The 7,854-nt window shown below is 47.7% G+C and overlaps 1 pseudogene; it reads right to left on the bottom strand.

Annotated features, from left to right (window-relative positions):
• Nucleotides 1-6,182: 6,182 nt before the first annotated feature.
• Nucleotides 6,183-7,610, bottom strand: LOC123049026 (uncharacterized; annotated as a pseudogene).
• Between the last annotated feature and the right edge of the window lie 244 nt (nt 7,611-7,854).

The following is a 7,854-nucleotide window of genomic DNA, read 5'->3' on the forward strand; positions in this document are numbered from 1 at the left end:
AGAGTAACAAGATCCGCTAGGGATAAGTGGGGGAATCAAATTTCTCTTGGTGGAAGTGTAGATCGTGGCCTTCTCAACCAATCCCGAGCAAATCAACAAGTTTGATTGGCTAGGGAGAGAGATCGGGCGAAAATGGAGCTTGGAGCAACAATGGAGCTTTTGGGGGAAGAGGTAAGTCAACTTTGGGGAAGAAGACCCCTTTATATAGTGGGGGGAACAAACCAACCGTTACCCCCCCTCTGCCCCGAAGAGAGCGGTAGTACCGCTGTGCCAGCGGTACTACCGCTTGCAACACTAAGCGGTACTACCGCCCAAAAGCGCGGTACTACCGCTTGGTCCACAGCGGTACTACCGCGGAGGGAGGGCGGTACTACCGCACAGGAGCGGTACTACGGCCCCCCACAGCCGCGGCCAGTACCGTAAAACCCGACACGAAAAATGAGCCCTCGAATCGAGGCGGTACTAGCACGAGACCAGAGCGGTACTACGGCTTGGGGCCACCAGCGGTACTACTGCTCTGGAGCGGTACTACCGCGCCCAGAGCGGTACTACCGCTTGTGGCACCCAAGCGGTACTACCGCTCCGTCCCGCGGTACTACCGCTGGGACCAGAGATAGCACACACACGGAGCTACTAGCGGTACTACTGCTCTGGGCGGTACTACCGCTCCGGAGCGGTACTACCGCTTGTACCACCCAAGCGGTACTACCGCTCTGGCCCGCGGTACTACCGCTGGGACCAGAGAGGGCACAAAGAAAGGAGAATCCAAGCCCATCAACGAAACGGAAAGGCTCGGAGGGAGGGGCAAAGGAAGTGTACGTGATGATTCCGCCCTAGCCTTTCCAAAGCGGACCCCCTCTTGATAGTACGGTGATCCCTATGAAACTAGTCCACCAAACTAATCCAAAAGGACTACACCGTCTTCGCTTTAAGTTCCGAGGGGAGGATATCGTCTCGTGCCCAAAAGAATGAATCTCTGAAAAACACTCAACGCACACGATTAGTCCGCAAAAGCATTGTCATCAATCACCAAAACACCTTAGGGATAAATATGCCCTTACACACAGGCTCTTCATACACAACTGTGGACAATTCTTGCCTCTGAAACTGACTGGAAGTAGGTGGACATGCCCTCACTAGCAAATTTAGAACCTTAGACTCCTCAACCTGCCTCTTTATCATTTGCAACTCAGCATTACTATCTACCATCTCCAATCCTTTCTCCCCTAAGGCTGGATTCTCAATATGAAACAGCGGATCATATTCACTAAATCCTTGGGTTTCCATCACTGCAACCATATACAGATATGTTACATCTGAACTCCAGAGCTTCAGTTCAAACATTTCTAAAGCATCAAAATGGAACCTAACATCCAAAATGTCATCATACAAACTGCAAAATGAAATAACACAAAAAAATGCTTAACAATTTAACCATGGCTAATAAACAATTTTACTTAACAGATAGGTTAACAAGGATATATCAACTATTCAGTACCCAAGTTTAACATAAGCATCAAACACTTTTTTAGTTAACATATAAACAAAGCTTTGTTTTACTATTCTCAGTTCAGTAATGACTTTTACCAGTTTTGGTTAATATACATATAAACAAGCTGAGATTTTTTATTTACACAACAGTCATGGATGCATTATTTACCCTTAGCCCTAGTCAACAATTCCAATAAACACAATTACTACAAATCAAACATATTATGAATAAACTAAGAATATGCCAGCAAACCATAATGATAGTAGACAATGTAAATAACTATATCAATGCAACCCTAATTACAGAGAAGTAGTTAACCCTATGACAGCAAACTGAGATTTTGTATTTACAGATAAGTAGTTAACAGAATAGTGCTGCTCTGCTCTAGCTAGGTTACACCTAATCCCAATTTGGACTCAGAAATAACAATGTAAATCATATACAACAATACCAATTAGAGTGCTAAACATGGAGGTAGTAAACCCTTATCCTAATCCCCAATTTGAGTTAGCAAACATGGAAGAGTGGAGAACTTACAACACACCACCGATTCCATGAGTCCACTGATGGGCGGTGCTAGGGTTGGCCACCCAAATACGCGCCATCCGCAGCCTCTGCTCCATCGGCAACGCCGGCTCCGCAAAATCATCGTCGTCGCTGCTGTACTTCGAGGTGGAGTGGCCGCCACTGCCGTCGACGCCTAAGCAGGGGAGGTCGCTGCCGCAGCCTCCGTCATCGCCCCGGCCCTCGCCGCCTGCCGGAGTTGTCGACGCCATCGTCTCCTAGAGCAGAGCAGCCGTGGGGGAGAGGAGGGCGCGAGGGGAGGGAGGAGACGAGAGACCACCCGAATGGACGAGCAACCGAGCGCCTAAACAGTTAGAGCCATGGCTGCGGCGGCGTGGTGTGGCGGCCAGCGGGGAGGCAGGCGGCGGCGAGGGAGCGAGGAGGACGAAGAAGGCAGAGTAGGGGTCGGGGACTAGCTCGACCGCACCAGCCGCCCCACAACGGTTCAACCCGGCCTCGTCTAAGTCAGCGCGCGGGCACGCACTCACTGGCCAGCGTGGCACCTGACGGGCGGGCCCAACCGGTCAGTTTCCCTATCAATACGTATAAAAAGCAGTTTTAGCCTCTTTTGCAACGCTTCGCCCCGAAGTTGGTACTGACACGTAAAAATTACCAAACTTGGTACCAATCTGCTTCCAATGCCCCAATTGTGGTACTTCTGTACAATTTACTCATGATATTCAATACCCCTCTGATCTTGAACATGAACATGCTTTGTGAGTAGTTACGTTTGTTCCTGAGGACATGGGAGAAGTCTTGTTATAAGTAATCATGTGAATTTGGTATTCATTCGATATTTTGATAAGATGTATGTTGTCTTTCCTTTAGTGGTGTCATGTGAACGTCAACTACATGACACTTCACCATACTTGGGCCTAAGGGAAGGAATTATGGAGTAATAAGTAGATGATGTGTTGCTAGAGTGACAGAAGCTTAAACCCTAGTTTATGCGCTATTTCACAAGGGGCTGATTTGGATCCATATGTTTCATGCTATGGTTAGATTTATCTTAATTCTTTTTTCGTAGTTGCGAATGCTTGCGAGAGGAGGTAATCATAAGTGGGAGGCTTGTTCAAGTAAGAACAACACTCAAGCACCGGTCCACCTACATATCAAATTATCAAAGTAGCGAACGCGAATCAAATAAACATGATAAAAGTAACTTGATGACAATTCCTATGTGTCCTTGAGAACACTTTGCTTATTATAAGAGATCATTCCGACTTGTCCTTTGCTATAAAAAGGATTGGGCCACCTTACTGCACCTTTGTTACCATTACTACTTGTTACTCGTTACAAATTACCTTGCTATCAAACTACCTGTTACCGATAATTTCAGTGCTTGCAGAGAATACCTTGCTGAAAACCGCTTGTCATTTTCTTCTGGTCCTCGTTGGGTTCGACACTCTTACTTATGGAAAGGACTACAATTGATTCCCTATACTTGTGGGTTATCAGTATCATATCCCGAAGGGATAAGACCAGGATTCCTAAAAAGGGGGGTAGCGATCAGTGGGGAAGGAAAGGAGGGATTTCCTCCCCCCCCCCCCTTGGCCAATGACCCTACAGGCTTGGAGGGCAAATCACCATCCCCCTCCATGCCTATATAAAGGTGGGGAGGCGTTGGGGGCAGCCACCCTTCCACCCCTTGGTGTATCCCCCTCCCGTTACTCCTCCACCTCGCGGAGACACTTGGCGAAGCCCTACTGCAGTTCCGTTGCCTCCACCACCACCACGCCGTCGTGTTGGATCAAATCTCATCTACCTCCTCTCCCTTGCTTGTTGGATCAAGAAGGAGAACGTTTTTGGTCTACAAGGGTACGTAGACATACTCTCCTCTCGTTGCTTTGCATCTCCTAGATTAGATCTTGGGTGTTCGTAGGAAATTTTTTGATTTTCATGCTTCGTTCCCCATCACCTATCCTGGCTTACCTTCTCCGGAAGGAGTTACCCGAGGACGTGACGAAAGCCCGACGTATAGTTCGTCAAGTTACCGCTTATGCCAAGCACGAAGGAGAGCTGTACAAGCGCAACGTTATTGGAGTTTTCCAACGTTGTATTTCTCCTGAAGAGATCTGACAACTCATTCACGAGATAACCTGGCCGTTCATAGTCTAAGGGCTGGACATGGTCGGACCTCTTCGTACGGGTGAAGGTGATAATAAATACCTTCTCGTAATGGCAGGGGCAGACCTACATTGAGCTGAGTGGGGGCCCATGCCCCACCCAAAATTTGAAACTGCACTAATATTTGCTTGTGTTTTTTTGAAAAATATGCTTAAATTTTTTACTTTTTAAAGAACATGCCCCCACTCAAATAGTTTGCCCCTAGTCAAAATACTCTCTAGGTCTGGCACTGCGTCATGGTCGACAAGTTCACTAAGCGGATCGAAGCAAACCCGGTCACCAGCCAAGCTGTCGAGCCGGTCATTAAATTCATGTCCGGTGTGATTCACCGGTACGGCAATGCCCCGGCGCAACATCAAACTAGACGGACTACGCCTCCGTTCTACTGTAGTGCTAAAAGGGTAAAATGAGCCTAGTTTCTAACTTCTTAAATCAGTATTGCTCATTTATTTTCTATTGCACTGTGCCGAAACAGAGTTTTTTCCAGAGTAATCCATGCACTCCACTGTACTTTCAGCCAATTGGATGCTTGTGAATGGTTCTGCATTACCTTGACCTTTTTCCGCTGTTTCCAGTAAGTAGACCTTGATGCGATTAATATAAACATATTTAGTTGTTCTGGCTCAATTAGGGTCGCTTATTCCCATTTAGTAAATGGAATATTAACTCTAGAATTTTTACTGTGACCCCACCTGTGTGATTGCAGACAGGATCTCGGATGATTGAGCGTTTTTGTCCTGGGTCGCTTGTTTCGTGAAGCTTGGGCCAGCAAAGCTCCTAAAATGCAAGCGGAATTCAACGATTCTCTCGAGGTATTCCACACCGGTTGCAGCTTTTGTCAAGAATTTCATTTGTTGACTTTTGTCATGTAAATTATTATATATGTATTTTTGCACTTCAATTTTTTCTCAGCACAGCTCTTTAATTCGACATCTTTCCTAATTTGTACAAACTCTCATAAGCTAATATAAACTAATCTGTACAAACTCACAACATAGTTCAGAACGGTTTCACTGAAATGTAGATAAACAATGTACTGGACAAATTTTACAGAGGATCTTGGTGAAGATAGGATATGTTGGGGGAGTGAGTTGACAATCTAAATTGTACAACCAGATCCAGCGCTGGATGAGTTGATGTGGGAAGGACTGCTCAAGAAAGATATGAGGAGACCGATAAAAGGACCGGTGATAGTGTCACGAGGTTAGACTGGAACGGCACGCCGGATACTTGGAGCGATGAACATGCCAGTTCTCAGTTTCTCACTCCCGGTGGTGCAAGTGCAGGGAGTCTGAACTGAATACTTAAGACTATTGTTGCACATAATTCGAATGAAAAGCTAAGATATGAAAAAGAAAAACCTGTTTGTCAAATAGCTGCACTATGATGCAAGCTTTTCACACTTGCCAATTTGATTGCAACCAATAACTGTCCCAAACATGGTTATCTGGCTCACCACTCAAACGAAGCATTGTGAAATCAGAGATGAATCCATTGGACTCGTGCCTCAGTACACACTTTTCCAACTAGAGCAGCAGAATGATTTAAGAAGACATAGAAGCATACTAGAATAAATCGATACAAAAAGATTACTCAAATGCTTTGCACAGATTCAGGCCAAAAAAATTCCATTCATATCTGAAACTGATTACAATATGACTTGATAGTCGGTACATCAAGGACTTGCTTAGCTCAAAGCTTCACCCACACATACACACAAGAGTTCACCAACCAATGCTACTCGTTGGAAACTGCAACTTTAACTCACCAAGACGCCAATGCCTAAGAATCCAAGTCAGCCAAGATTAATTTTACAGGACAGTCAGCACAGACTCCAGACACTAGGCAGCTCACATGATTACGTGTGTATCGACAAGTTCAATTCTACTCCTTTTTCCTGCTACAAGCCGGGTAGCAAACGGGCGTTTTTTATTTTGCGGCGAGTGCGTTTTACGCTGTCTCGTGCCGGAATTGCAGTACATGAGTTTCCAAATTTTTTGGCTCATCTGCTTCACTTTGATTTATTGAAAATGCCCTTTATTTACTTAAACCCTTAACTTAGGACCAGGTGTGGATGTAGTGTAACTGTGCCGTACACATCTTAACAAGGTTTTTGCTGCCTAGCTAGATGGAGACTGTGCTGACACTCTTGTAAAATTACTATTGACTGAAAGGGATTCAAAGAACACTAGAAATCTTGGTGATTAAGTGCAGAACCTAGAGAGGCGAAGATTAAATGAAACTCATGTGTGAATGGTTTAGGAAGGTAAAAAGACTAGCAAGGGCGTAATACCACTGGACTCAAGCAAGGAATTGGTTGCTTCCTTGGTGCTGCAACAGCAATGACAGGCAATGGTGATTGATTTTGCTTGGGAATCTTGCAGCTGAGCTCCCTCATCCCCCTTCTAGCGCGCAGAGTTGAAGCTGGAGTCACCTTCTTCACACCGGGCGCAACAGCAGTGACGGGCAGTGGTGTAGAGCCGACGAAAGAGCAAGCCTTGGAAGCGACGGGACGAGAGACCTTCTTCACGGGTGCAGCAGCATTGGCAGCCTTGGAAGTCGGGCGCTTGCGGTGGTGGCAAGCGAACTCCTCGTCTTGAGCCATCTGGCGTCCACGGGCACGGATGGCGCACCGGACACCAACAGGTTCAGTACCAGCAGCGGCCGGCAAGGTGGTGGCAGGCCCAGGGCGCGTGGCGACGGCAATATCGGAGGCATGGAAAGCGATGGACGCCGTCGGCGTCGGGCTAGGTTCTCCGTGGTTGACACCCTTGAGGTGGTGCACCAGGCACGGACGGGATCAGCACGGGTGGCGGTGGCTGGAGCAGCGACAGCAGTTGCGGCCGTGGCGGCGTGGCGACTGGGACGCCCTCCATGGTGGACGCCGTGGCGGCGGAGTGCTTGGACGGCTGCGGCGGCCTCCTTGGCGAGGCCGTCTTCCTCGAGACGGCGCTGGAAGTCGGCGTCCCAGCGGGCGAGGGACTCCCGGGACTCACCGGTGGCCTTGGCAAGGCTGTGCTTGGTCCAGTACTGGAGCACCCTCTCGAGGGCGCGCGAGGGCACCCGCATCTCCAGCGGGCGGGCTTGGGCGGCGGCCGGGCGATAGTCCCACGCCGGAGCGACGAGCACCTTGCCGTCGGAGCCACGGAGCTGGAGCACCTTCGCCGCCATCGACGGCGTTTCTAGGTCTGGAGATCGGGAAGGGGGGCGAGCAGATCGAACTGGAGCTGCTGCTCCCACCGCCGCTGCCCATGTATTCAGGGGAGAGCTCCTAATTCTTGCCGAACTCGGATTGGAACTGTCGCCGGCTGAACTGGAACTGGGATCCAACTCGAGCTCGGCTGCGGCAATCTCACGCGCTCATTCACTTTTAACTGAAGAACAAATGGAACGTCTTCAGTTTCTCAGTCCACAGAAAGAACAAATGGATTTCTTCAGTTAAAAACCTGGACGCCTCTGCATCCTATTGATGAATTTCTACTGTATAAAATAGGATGTGCAAGACAGAAAGAAAATTCATTGCCAATTTGGCTTTAGGGAAATTCGGTGGTACAAAAATCAATCTTAGTTTGTATTGTTCTTAAGCACAGCCCAAAATGCTGTGTATAAATCACACAATTATTTTTTTAGGCAAATCGCATAAATTTCTGAAGCCACTAAATTCGACCTCT

This window comes from Triticum aestivum, chromosome 2D (genome assembly GCF_018294505.1).
Source record: "Triticum aestivum cultivar Chinese Spring chromosome 2D, IWGSC CS RefSeq v2.1, whole genome shotgun sequence".
In the NCBI taxonomy this organism is placed as follows: Eukaryota; Viridiplantae; Streptophyta; class Magnoliopsida; order Poales; family Poaceae; genus Triticum; species Triticum aestivum.